Below are 13,400 nucleotides of genomic sequence, written 5' to 3'. Positions count from 1 at the left end.
CGGCTAGATAGTTCACCCACTATCTACAGCTGCAGGCTGGTCTCGGAAACGAGAAGCAAATGTATGGGAACCGATCGTATACCTTATATTTAATTCATCGGTGGAATTTGGAATCGTTCCGAACGGGTGGACCGCCGCAGATTCGTTCGTTGCCACACGGCAACCTATGAACGGCAGCAATCAATCAGACGTCTCCTCTGCTGGCGCGATAATATATGTATCCTGTGCGAGTGCCCGCTTTCCTAGTAGTGTTCCCTTATTATAGGTCAAGACAATTAGGCAGTTTCCAGCGATCGAAGCGGACTGATTCTGATGGTAGCCACGCACGTGTGTTTCTGTTCTTCCGTCTGGAGAATTTTGATTTTTTTTTCGATTATTTATGAAGTCGGGGTGAAGGAGACGTTCAGTTGAGTTCATAAGGAACTGAATTGGAAATGTGTGACATCCATCCGGTGTGGTCGAAAATAGATCCCATTTGCTCACTAGTACAAGCGAATTCATAAAGCTTGATGTATAAATTGACCGACTGTCCGGATGCGGAACCGGAAAATTGCAGCCGAATCAATTTGACACCGTTTATGTTTGACTGGGGAGAAATCATCATAAAGTTAGTAGGTGAGTCATAAGTTGATGGAGGTGTTAGGGTTTCCAATGGCATTATAAATTCGGACTTGTAAATTATCTTGTCTGGCTTAATGGAGTGTATCTGGTGCATTTTTTCCTGACTCACACGATATACAACACCCAGCAGCACCCAGTCAAGTTCTAGTTGCTTTGTGCCGGCTTTTGAGGACTGTGGTTTTCAGTGGCTGAATCGCTGAACCGTGGCTGTTTGGCATGTGTGTTTGTTGTACAAAGCCAGTCAAACAGGGGTATTCTCACTTTTCATCTAACGGAGCAAATAATTCTGGAAATCATCCAGATATGTTCATTCTATTTCAAGAACAGATTATATATGTATCGATTGTTTCCTTTTTTGTTATCATACGTGTTGACTCAGTCCATAGTTTTGTGGCAGCGTAGTAGTCAGTTTTCTTTTACAAAATAATTAGTTTAGAAAAAATGATATCATTTATTTGACTTGCAAAAATATTGTTAGTATAATAAGAATTAATATGTTCGAAAATCGGTACTTGTTAAACAATTTTAGTACAATATGCTCATATTTTAAAAGCAGACATGATAAAAATGTAGCACAACTATATCAAAGGTTGATAACTATACAATTATGCATAGGGAAATGGAACCATCTCGGCAGGGCTTCTATTTTGGGCAGTTTTCAATTATAAGTCAGTCAATTTTGAACCACTTGACAAAATATTGAGATATTTATAGTATCTAGCCATGTACAAAATTTCAAGTTGATTGGTTTGAAATTGATTGAATTATAGCGAAAAAGTGCCCAAAGTGGCTCGGTACCTTACCAAAGATTTTTATATTCAAATATATTTTGTAGAATAGGTCTGAAGGTTTCGCGTCTTTTTCAATGGTGTTATGAAGCCGTATATGGCTCTCAAAAGAACGAAACGTGACGCTAGTGTGCATTTTTAATACTGGATTTTGTACATGTCTTAGAGGCTGGCTATTTATTATTTGAGACCTTGTTTTTCGGAGAGATCTTTTGAAATTTCCATGCAAGATCATTGGTAGCTTCATTTTTAGAACAAATTACTTAACCCTAAAAGGGATACCTTCATGGCCTCAGTGTCGTCACCTCGCTGAGTGTGTTCCATCAAAGACGAGCTCTGAAAAGCGCCTAGGGTCCAATGGACCCCAGGTATCCCTTTTAGGGTTAATAATAACAAGATTTTTGATAAATTTTTGGCTTTTTTGCTAATTTATTAAAAGAAGCTGTCTTTGAAAATCATAAATAAACTCATTTTCAGTAGCATTACTGCTAACCTCACAATTTACTTTTTACAGTTGCACTAACGTAAGAACTACACGACACACATAACACGCGGCGCGAGACAAGACATAACACTTATCTTTCTTACAATCGTCTAGATGGGCTGGATCACGCCTGAAACCGGTCGACATACATAAAGGTAATTTTTAATCTTTTCTTGTAAGAACGATAAGTGTTATGTCTTGCCTCGCGCCACGTGTTATGCGTGTACTGCTAACCTACTTCTCAAGTCCTAGGCAGAATCGTAAAATCAATTTACTCCTTGCCGGGTATCTAAGTCTCTGCACCAGATGATTGATCTATGTTATAATTTCCTTTCGATAAGTCCACCATCATTCGTCAAGAATATATGTTATGGTAGTTGACATTTTTTCCTCAAATCAAAGTGGATTATCCGGCGTGAGACACGTAATTTTTTCTCTCGACTTCTTGGAGCAGCATTCCGAAAATTTTACCGTGGTCTTCCCTTGTTCTTAGTTATTCGATGGCTTTCTGATCAAACAGGTAAAGCATCTCAAATTTGAGGTTTAATTATTTTAAATGCTGCGGTGCACTTGTCTAGGCCTCGTGATTTACCAAAAGCACCGCGATGCGCGATCTTAGTGCCACTGCTCTAAGGATTCCTTCAGGAGTTCTTCCAAGGTTTCCTCCAGAATTCTCCTAATGGATTCCTCCGAAATCTCTTTAGCAACTCCTTGAAGGACTTCTTTTGGAATTCGTCCCAGGATTGTTCCAAGGAATTAAACAGGAATCTTCCCCAAGATTTCTTTAGAGATTCCTTCAGGGATTTGTCCTAAGAATTCTTAAGAAATCGCTCTAACGTATCCATCAGGCATTCTTCCAAGGATTTTTTTTGTGATTCATTTCTTTTATTAATTTCTCCAAGCGATTATATCTCTACCCTTATAAGTATACTGTTTTGCATGCTTTGAAATATTTTTGTTTTTTGTTAAATTTATCCAAGTATGTCTTTAAAATTATCTTCAAAGATTCTTTCAGAAATTTCTCCATGGGTTCCCTAAGAAATTTCTCGAAGGATAACTGCAGAAACTTCTTCAAGGATTCGCGCAGAAGATTCTGCAAATATTTTCTGTGAATTCCTCAACATATTTTTTATGGAATTCCATCATGCATCCAACTATGCAACAATTTACCAAAGATTCATTCCGGAATTTCTTTAAGGATTCTAATAATCTTTACGTCATGAATTTCATCGTAAATTCATCTAAGAATTGCTTGGGCAATTCCTCACAGTAGTTGCTCGGTAATTCCGCCAAGGATTGCTTCGGGAAATGCGTCAAACATTTTTTGAAGAACTTATCTGAAAAAAAAATAATTAAAGATTTTGTTCCAACAATTCCTCAAGGATTTCCATTCCAGTGATCATATAAGTAATTCCTGCAATGATTTTATCAGGAACTAGCTGTCCCGGCAAACTTTGTCTTGCCAAGCAGTTGTGGTTTGACAACTTGGTAAGCTCATAACAGCACCGCACTCTAGATTGGTTTCATTTTGATCATGTTGATTTTCTTCCCCGGTCATAAAAAATCAGTATTTTTTCATTTTTCTTACTTTTTAAGGTGATTTTCGTAACTTTTTCTACATATAAACACAGCCACCATGAATACGAATCAAACCGTGCAATAATCATGCTGATCGGTTCATCCGTTCGTGAGTTTTGTTGCCTCAAAGGAGTTTCAAACTCATTTTTATCTATATACTAGCTGTCCCGGCAAACTTTGTCTTGCCATCTTGTGGTGGTTTGACAACTGTTGAGCTCAAAATAGCACCGCACTCTAGATTGATTTCATTTTGGTCGTGATGATTTCCTTCCCAGCTCATGGAAAATCAGTAGTTTTTCAATTTTGTTACTTTTTTAGCTGATTTTCGTAACTTTTTGTACATATAAACACAGCCACCACGAATACGAACCGAACCGTGCAAGACTCATTCTGATCGGTTCATCCGTTCTTGAGTTTTGTTGCCTCAAAGGGACTTAAAACTCATTTTTATATAGATAGATATAAAAATGTAGTGGCATACGTGGGACCGCGCATAACTTGCGAACGGAGGGCCCGATTTTGGTCGTCTTAGTTTTGTTCTGTTAGTTTTCACCCAAGGAAGGTTTATGAGGCATAAAACATGGACAAATTGAGAGTTTTTGAAAGTCGATCTTACATACATTTTGACTGTGGACTCTTGGTCTTGGTTCGAAACTTGAAACGTCAAAAAACGAAGTAGGCAAAACAAAGTTTACCGGGTACAGCTAGTATATATATAGATATTCTCATGGACTCGTTTCAAAATTTCTCCACAGATTTATTGAGGAATTTCGTAAAGAATTCCATCGATAATTTTTCTAATAATTCCATCAGGAACTCCACTCCGCCAATTTTCAAGAACTCGTCTAAGGATTTCTCCTGCAATTTTCTAAAAAAAATAAGGCTTTCATCAGAAATTTCTCAAATAACTGCTAAAGAAATTTCTTCAAGAACTTTTTCAGGAACTCCTCCAAGGATTGTCTCAGGAATTACTAAATTCTTCCTCCTTAAGAAACTTCAAGAATTCTTCAAAAAATCTCAACCAGGAACTGCCTCGAAGATTTCTTAGGGATTTCCGCCTAGGATTCGCTCAACATTTCTGCAAATGATCGCTTCATTAATTCGTGCAAGGAGTCGGTAAGTATTTCTATAAAAAAATCTTCAAGAATTGCAGTAGTTGTTCCTTCAGAATATTCTCCAGGACTTCTTTCGGAACTCCTTCAGATGTTTTTCAACAGATTCCTCGGAAATTTTTTCAAGGCTTTCTTCTGAAAATCCCTCAAGGAATACCTCAGGAATTCCTTTAAAGTTTTATTTAGAGATTTATGGTATTTTCAGAATTCTTCTATAGGCTCTTTCAGGAACTTCTGAACGAATTTATTTAAAAATTATTTCATGATCCGGATTACGGAATTATGTATTAAAATTCTGTAAGCTATTATTCTTTCTGAAAATCTTACAAGGCTTCCTTCAGGCAATTTTCCCTGGAATACTTCAGAAATTTCTCCAAATGTTTTCTCAAGAAATCCTCCAAGTATTTTTCCGAGATTCCTCCAAGAATTCCATCAGAAATTGATCGATACTTTTATTCTGAAATTTCCTAAAAGATTCTTACAGAAATTGGTACAATGACTCTAAATGGTAATAAATCGATTGTATGGTTTAATTTATGTTTTTCGGCTATGCAGTCTTTATTGGACTAACGACGTTCTATATTCTCCCAACGTGTTGACCCTTGGTGTGTCTTCCTCAGTGAGTAAATATTTGTGTCGTTATTTGTCTTATGTTCAAGTTCAACTCAACGTCGTTCATCAAAGTTCATCAAAGACTGCGTAGCCGAAAAAAGTATAATATGCCTCTAACTATTTTAAAGATTTCTTTATCAATTTCTGTAAGGACTCCGTCAATGATTGTTTCGGTAATTCCTCCATGGAATCTACTGAAAACTCATCAAATGTATGCTTCAAGAATTCGTCCATTCATCCAACGTTTCCTTCAGAAATTCCTTCAAGGATTTCTTCATCAACTCACTGAAAGATTTATTCCGGAACTACCGGTTGAAGCACAGATTAATCCTTCTAGGATTCCTTCAGTAATTCATTCAAGTATTCTTCCAGCAACTCTTATTAAGAAATTCATTTCCCCGAGAATTCCTTAAGGAAATGCTCCATGTTTTTTTTTTAATTCTTTGTTGATTCCTTCTGAACAGCTGCAAAACTCCTTCAAGAACTCCACCAAAATTTTGTTTTTTTTGGAATTACGAAGATACAAAAATACCTTTAGGAACTCCCACAAGGTTCCCATCAGAAATTTCTCTGAAAGCTTTTTCAGAATTGATCCAATTGAAGCCATAGATTTTGTCAGGAATTTCACATAATATTTGTACGATAATTCTTTCGAGAATTCTTTCAAAGGCTCATTTTAAGCTGCAGTGCAGTGCAATGGTTGCTTAAGGGGTTTTTCCAATCATTACAATAATAATTCCTCCAAAAATTTTCTTTGGAATTCCTGCAGACATTAATAAATTAATAGGTAATTTTTTTTTTAATAATTCCACTTGTAATCCTGTATTTTTAATGATAACTTGTCGTTAGTTGAGGGGTATAAGCTTGCTTTTAGTCTTGCTTTTAGTTTTTGAATGTACTAAAGTTACGTAGTGTTGCACTGAACACTTCTTCTTTTCTTTTATAACAGGGTGAACAAGTATTATTATTATTATTAGGGGGATTCACTTAACAGCGTAAACTGCTTATTGAAGTTTATTCTGATTAAACGTCGCGATCACCAAGGCAATCTTTGATTATTTCATTCGCAATTTCATGAAACATTTCAAATAACAGAAAATCATGGCTTACGCAGCAATTTAAACTGTTTAGTGAATCCCCTTATTATGTTTTTTAACGAGTTTTTCAACCCAAGTTGTTTCGAATTCATATGAAACGCTGGTGACATGAAATCGATTTTTGTTTGACTTCTAAGCTAATTGTTTGCTTTAACCAGCTTATTCTTTGTAACCATTGGATTGATTTTTTTTGTTGAAACTCGTTAATATTTATTGTTTAAGGTGAATATATGACGAAGCCACACCTCGAATTTTCAAAAGCACAAATCTAAAGAACCGAATGTCGGTTTGAGCTAAAAAGTTGATCGATTGGTTACCCGCTGGTGGTGACCAATCGATCAACTTTTCAGCTCAAACCGACATTCGGTTCTTCAGATTTGTGCTGTTGAAAATTCCAGGTCTGGCTTCGTTATATATTCACCTTAAATGTACGTTGAGATATAATGTCTTAATGTTTTTTCCTTTGAAGAAAAAACAAATAACGAAGCGAACCTATTGTTTTTTCGGCAGTTTTGTTCTCTTCGTAAAATGGTGTTTTCTAAAACCTGTAAAACTCGATGTTTGACTAACAAACAAACTGAATTGTATAGTGAAATGTTGAAAAATTTGTCTAACAAAAATTAAAAAACAAAAACAGAATGCTTTACGACAGAACTGCCGAAATGTTTACTTCACAATAATAAAAATTAAAAAAAATTTACAATAATAAAAATTAAAAAAATAGATTAAGATTAAGTTATGATAAACTTTTTTTTTAAATAACAGGGGATGATTTTGTTGTATGGATTTCTCTGTGTTAATATCCATATCAAAATTATAATAACATTTATTATTATCTAAATAACAAGATTTAACCAAAGTTGTATTACAATATTTGGTACGATACGCGTATATGTCAATAATTTCGTATTTTTTTTTGATAATCGAACTAATTGATTTTTGGTATTATTCCGAAATGGATTGATAATTTTTGTTATTACGTATCTAGTTAAAATTTGGCAAGATTAAACAAACAAAGTTTGATATAATCGTGCTATCATTATATCTCAATTTGTAATGTTTTTATTTTTATTTTAGAGAGTTTCGTTACAATTTTTGATATTTTAACTACTTATGTTTTATAACAACCTGTAATAATTTTGTAGTAAGGACTCTTATCTCCATATTTTTTTTAAATTTTGATTCGTCTCGAAAACTTGCTAACAACACCATTTTCATCAATCTGATGCAAGATTTTTTGTGGTTTCTTTTATTCCTAAATTTAATGCCAATTCTACACACGTCGATTCGATGCAAGAACTATGCTCAGGTGATTGAAGGATATTACATTCAGCTTTTTATGAATGTTAAAAGATTTGAAACTGGGTCGCTATAACGCAAGATACCTACTTGAATTTTTGTAAAATTCCATATGTATTTTCAAACAGTGTGCAACTCGATTTTCATGCATGAAAAATTAAGATTGTTGATATAGTTGACCGACAATTGTTTAACTAGTGAGTTCCAACCATATCCCTTTCGGGACGGAGCGCAAAAAAGGGAAATTTCAATACAAATTGCTCAAATTTGACTCTCCAGAACTCTCAGACATATCAACATTTTTCTTTGGAATTTGTAATAATTATACCTAGGTTTGTCCACCTAGAGAAATCCAAAATTAAAAATTTGTGAAAGATGAAACTTTTTTTATGTTTTAAAATTTTTGCTCACTTTTAATTTAACTTGTTGTAGTAAATCTCACACACAACATGAACAAAAGTTTGTTTGCACACATGAAAGTATAAGTAATGGCTCAATAATTAAAACAGTTTACGTTAGGTAAACCAAAGACTAAATAGTTGAAAAAAATATACGCCAAACTCTTATTGCTCAACAGCACAATTGTGCTGGTTCGTCACTAAAGGGATACATATTGAAATAAATCATAAATCACCACAAGACTCCATCAAGGAACATAAAATCCTTCGATGATTTCACCGCACATAAAACATGGACAGACTAATATGGACAGACTCTACTTGAAAATTGGGTGAATGAGTTCTGCGCAGCAGAAAGTGCTCCGCGAGGCAACGAATCAGGGAACCCCTAGTGTGTTCTAAACGACAGGTCATTTTTACTTGGGTTTAAGCATGCAGAAGCCTTATGGTCGGAAAATTAAACTTGTCTACGCAGTTTTCAAAAAAACCTTCAATAGTACAATCTGGGCTGATGTTGATAAAAATGTTCACATTCACAAATAATACAGATTCTTTTTTTCGTTTGATTCAAAACGTCCACTCTTTTGTTGCAAATAGTGAGTCGTTTTATTTTTGACGATGAAAGTTTTAGTATACATATCTTATTTGTGAATTCTCCCATTTGTCATTTTTACAACTAAGCGAATAGTTTGCTTCATCTACCTTCAGATGAATCGATTAGAAACTACTAGAGTCTATTAAAAATTTCGCTTACTAGTGCCGAAATCGACCAGAAAACCCCTTGGTAACCCACAGCGTCTGTGAATAATTTTGCCTGTGTCGATCCGCTTGCGTAAATCTGAATGAATTTCCATCAGAGCTTGAACTGAGAGCTGTTCACCAAATGGATACCGATTTGCGCCGCTCCAAACACAATGTAGTGTTCTTATGGGGGATAACTCAATTCAACAGCCATTTATAATTCAGAAAATATCTTGATCAATTCACAAGTGTGGCAGAAGGAAATACTTACGAAATCATAGCACCGTGACCTAGGATTTTGTTTGTTCTGGTGATCGTTCTTTATTGGAGCTCACTTAGGTTCACTTCGTCGTTTTGGGCAAGTTTCGACCACTTTTTTGCAATCACTTTTTCTTTACTTTTCTTCGCAAGATGACTTTTTAAAACTTCTGTATATTTTTTTAAACATCAAATATTTTTTTCGAAAAAAAAACAAACTGGAACTGAAAAGAACATAAATTGCAATAAAACTCAACACAACCGAATCGAAGAGCACTGCTTCACATGCTACTGAACACTGAGGTCCACCGCAGAAATGCCAAGTGGTCGTCGTCCGTCAGGCGGACGGTTCAGCAAGCATACCGCAACCAGTGATCCTGGTTCGTCCTGGCGGCGTGTGTGGCTCCGCTGAGCGCTCGTTATCCTTTAAAGCTGGAATCCGAACCAAATCTTGGTAATTCACAAAATCAAATGATTATTGGTCATGAGCTCGGCGGCGGTTTAAAGTCTCCCACTCACTCACTCGTTCGTTCGCTCACTGCACGGCACACTGCTGACGACACGGGGATTTCTGGCGCGGGTCCCGAGAGTTCGAAGGGTGTTGTGCTGGTACAACGTCCCCCCGTAGCCACCTTACCAGCACCACCAGTGCCACCACCTCCGAGGGGGAAGGGCTGTAAGGATCAAGCCTTATGGCAGGATACACACGGCTCAACGTCGTCGCGACGGACAGGAGAGGAAGGGTATCTAAACACTTGCCACACGCTAGCAGCACACGATATAGAGAGGCAAACACACGATATACGAGCCAACCAGCCCAGCCAGCCAGCTAGATCCTTGCGAACGGGCGGACGAACCGACTAGAACTGTTTTGTATTTTGCGTTACTTCGGTAACCGCGATGTGTAGTATCCTTGACAACAAACGAACAACTAAAAAACTATTTAAGTGGCTTATGTACCGCAGGGTCCGCGTGATGGCGCTCCTCGGGTGGAGAAGGTACGCGGTAATGAAAAAAAAAAGCCGCAGCAGAAGCGGCAAAGAGCGAAAAAATAATGTGAAACAAAAGCACACCAGAAGGTGTAGGTTGGCGGGCCGGGCACCGCGAGTCAAAAGCATTAAACCGAAAAGGAGCGGGAGAGCTAGTGTGTGAGAGAACACCGGTGGTGAACAAATGCACAACATGACGATCGGTGGGGTGGATCTGCCGGTGTGAGAAATGTTGACTGCATGCTAAGAGTTGATGGTTGATGATCATCTTCGATAGTTGATCCACAGATGTTCCATCTGCTCACTTTTATTTATTGCTTGAATCGAGAGGCCCTATAGAAATTGAATGGAAAATCGCGGAACGTTGACTACAGCTCTATGACGTACTGCAAGCTCCACACGAGTGAAAATCAAGAACTGAACTGAGAGCATCCACGTGCACGATTTCATTGATCGATTGATGTCTTCGGTGCATATGTCGCTTGACAAACAGGTGCTCTCAAAACATCCAATCGTAATTGATGTGCAATTTAATTGCACATACGTGAAATGGTGCTACTGCAGTGCATGTATTTCACCGGTGATAATGACAAAAAGACTCAGTAAATAGAGCACGAGACCTTCAATTTTTGATTGAAGTCGAAACTCCGAGGTTTGGAAATGCTTGAATCCTTTGGTATGTTGAAATGTTCGTCACTGTTAGCTTATCATCTTGTTCCACAGTCTTTGGATGAGAGCGTTTTCAATCATTTGATTCAGATTTTTTTTACCACTGAATTAGTTAATCATTTTATATACTAGGTGACATAGGTTGTGCGGGTTGTGCGTTGTTCCTTTATTAATCTCTACAATTTTCACTTCTGTCTCATTTTATGATATTATTTTTTATTTTAATCTGTTTGTTCTTTTTTATTTGTTATTAATTCTTCTTTGTTATTATTTTATTTTGTTGTTTAGTTCTGTTCTTTTTCTATTTTATTCTATTTTATTTATTCCATTCTTTTCTACATATTACAATCAATTTTGTTCTATATTATTTTTTTCCGTTCTATTTTATTCAACTCTATTCTATTGCACACTTTTTTCATTTTTTTTATCAATTATCATCCCTTCTATGTTAATCTATCAAGACGTAGGAATCTCATTTCCCTTCAATTTTCTCTGTCCTATTATCTTTTGTTCGCTTTTCTAGTTCTGATTTGTGTTGTCTTGTTTTCTTCTTCTTCTTCTTTATGGCTCTTCGTTCCCACTGTAACTTGGCCTGCCTGTCTTCAAATTAGTGTTCCATTGAGCAATTCCACAGTTATTAACTGAAGGGCTTTCTTTGCCTGCCATTGCATGAATTTGTAAATTGTGAAGCAAACGCAATGAAACACAATGCCCAGAGAGTCGAGAAATTTTTTCCGACCGGAACTGGCTGTTCGAGCCCGTATGAAGTTGATCATCAATATTAACTTCTTTTCTCGATCAGCCTACCTAGCTGTGTAGTGTCGGTAGCGATTGTCTCAATTGGCTAAGAATACCACTATATGGACCGCCTGTTCCGGTGGTAAGAGTCAACCAACAGGTGACCCCACGGCGTGTGTATGGGCAAAGTTTATAACAAAAAAATAGGCATCGTTAAATTTTTCGCTATTCAAAAATAGAGGCTTTCAGCTTTCATTTGCAGGGTCCCTCAAAAAATCCACCGAGGGATCCCGAACAACTTTTTCAGAATACTGTTTTTCCCCATACAAAATGCACGGTTCCAAATTAATCCCTATTTCTACTTAACAAACATACCCAATTTTTGTATGAAAAAGTTCCCCCGATGGAATATTTCGATGTTGGGCTTGAATGAAAGCTGGTAGCGTCAACTTTCACGTAGCGTAAAAATTAGCGATGCCCATTTTTTTGTAATAAATTTGTTCTACCAGACACACCGTGACCCCTAATTCATGGTGTGATGCGGCTTTATGCTCACCGTGCCTAGGAATGAATGGCTAGGGGATCTAATAAAAACCTAACCACAAAGGGAGCCTGTGGAGTACCAGGGCGCCCTCCACAGTATATTGCCCTTACTGTGCTAACCAGAGCAATGGTGCAGTAGACCTTGTGTTTCTCCGAGATAATCAGCTGCCCTTCTTTAGTCTCACTTGAGGCTAAATAAGGGCGGGATTATGAAGACGTTGTTAATTAGTTATATTTTCACCTATATGGTTTCGCATTATGCGATTTACACAGTGTATTCTGTGTATCCTCGCCTTTGGTGTTTTCCAATCTATACCGATCTGGTTTTGTTGCTGCTGTTCTTTGTTGTGCTGTTGTTGCGAAGAGTTTAATCTTGCCTAGTTTGGGTAGTGGCTACGGTTAGGATAGCTCAGATCAATCTTCAGCATAAAAGAACAGCAACAATCAATCTTTGCAGACTTATGCAAAATGGTACAGCTCAAGTGGCCGTGGTCCAAGAACCTTACTTGCGTAAAGGGAATTTCTATCTAGGAAACCTTGTGAACCCGGTGTTTGCAACTTTCAGTAAACATGAAATAGCAAAATCGCGTGTCATGCCTCGAGTCTGTGTGCTTGTCATCAACGCAATAGTTGCTACACTCATCTCTGAACTAACCACCAGAGATGTATGCTACACTCATCTCTGAACTAACCACCAGAGATATATGTGCTATCACAATTGATGTATCTGTTGAAAACCTCAACAGGAAATACGTCTATTGTTCGGTTTATTTACCGCGTGACGAACCATCCCCTACACTCAGGCAAATAAATCTAAGATTATCATAAAGTCTAACTTATGAAATGGCCTTTGAACAGTTTGGCTTTTGTACACATTTAGCAACACGATATTCTCAAGCGTCGATAGCCGCGTGGGTTGGGCACGAGCTCAGATCTCGACGTTCATGGATCGATTCCGGTCTGCATCATTTTGTGATTTTTCTGCTCTTTTCATAAGTTATCTTATGTAATTAGGTCATGATTAGGATGTTCAATTTTCATAAGGTATTCTTATGGCATCCATACTTTACAGTTATGGCTAAATTTCATAAGGTATTTTGATGAATTTCGCTAGTTTACTTCGCTAAGTGTACGGATGATTTCAAACACATCGCATACTGTACTTCAGAAGGTCTTCCGCTAATTGTTGGCAGTGATGCTAATGCTCACCATATCATCTGGGGCAGCTCAGACATTAACTTGAGAGGCTCCAGTTTATTGGAGTACTTAAGTAGTACAGATCTTGAATTACTTAACATAGGCAACCGCCCAACCTTCATGGTATCTGCTAGAGAAGAAGTGTTATACATAACGCTTTGCTCTAGTAGATTTAGTCACGAGCTGACCAATTGGCATGTATCAGATGAAGAATCTTTATCTGACCATCGCAACATCTTTTTTGAACATTGAAATATTACTTCGCAAATATTGCGT

The 13,400-nt window shown here is 37.1% G+C and overlaps 1 protein-coding gene across 2 annotated transcripts in view; it reads right to left on the bottom strand.

Moving 5' to 3' along the window:
* LOC109407388 (uncharacterized) overlaps positions 1 to 10,117 on the bottom strand; it is a 102,133-nt gene extending 92,016 nt beyond the window's left edge. Inside the window, exon 1 of one of the 2 annotated variants that reach the window (XM_029866321.2) lies at positions 9,002 to 10,117. The gene's annotated coding sequence lies outside the window, so the exon portion shown is untranslated. The remainder of the gene's footprint in view (positions 1 to 9,001) is intronic. The other variant, XM_029866322.2, reaches the window with a different exon arrangement.
* Positions 10,118 to 13,400: the final 3,283 nt, after the last annotated feature.

Source organism: Aedes albopictus, chromosome 2 (genome assembly GCF_035046485.1).
Source record: "Aedes albopictus strain Foshan chromosome 2, AalbF5, whole genome shotgun sequence".
NCBI classification, from domain to species: Eukaryota; Metazoa; Arthropoda; class Insecta; order Diptera; family Culicidae; genus Aedes; species Aedes albopictus.
This window is presented reverse-complemented; position numbering and strand designations above follow the sequence as displayed.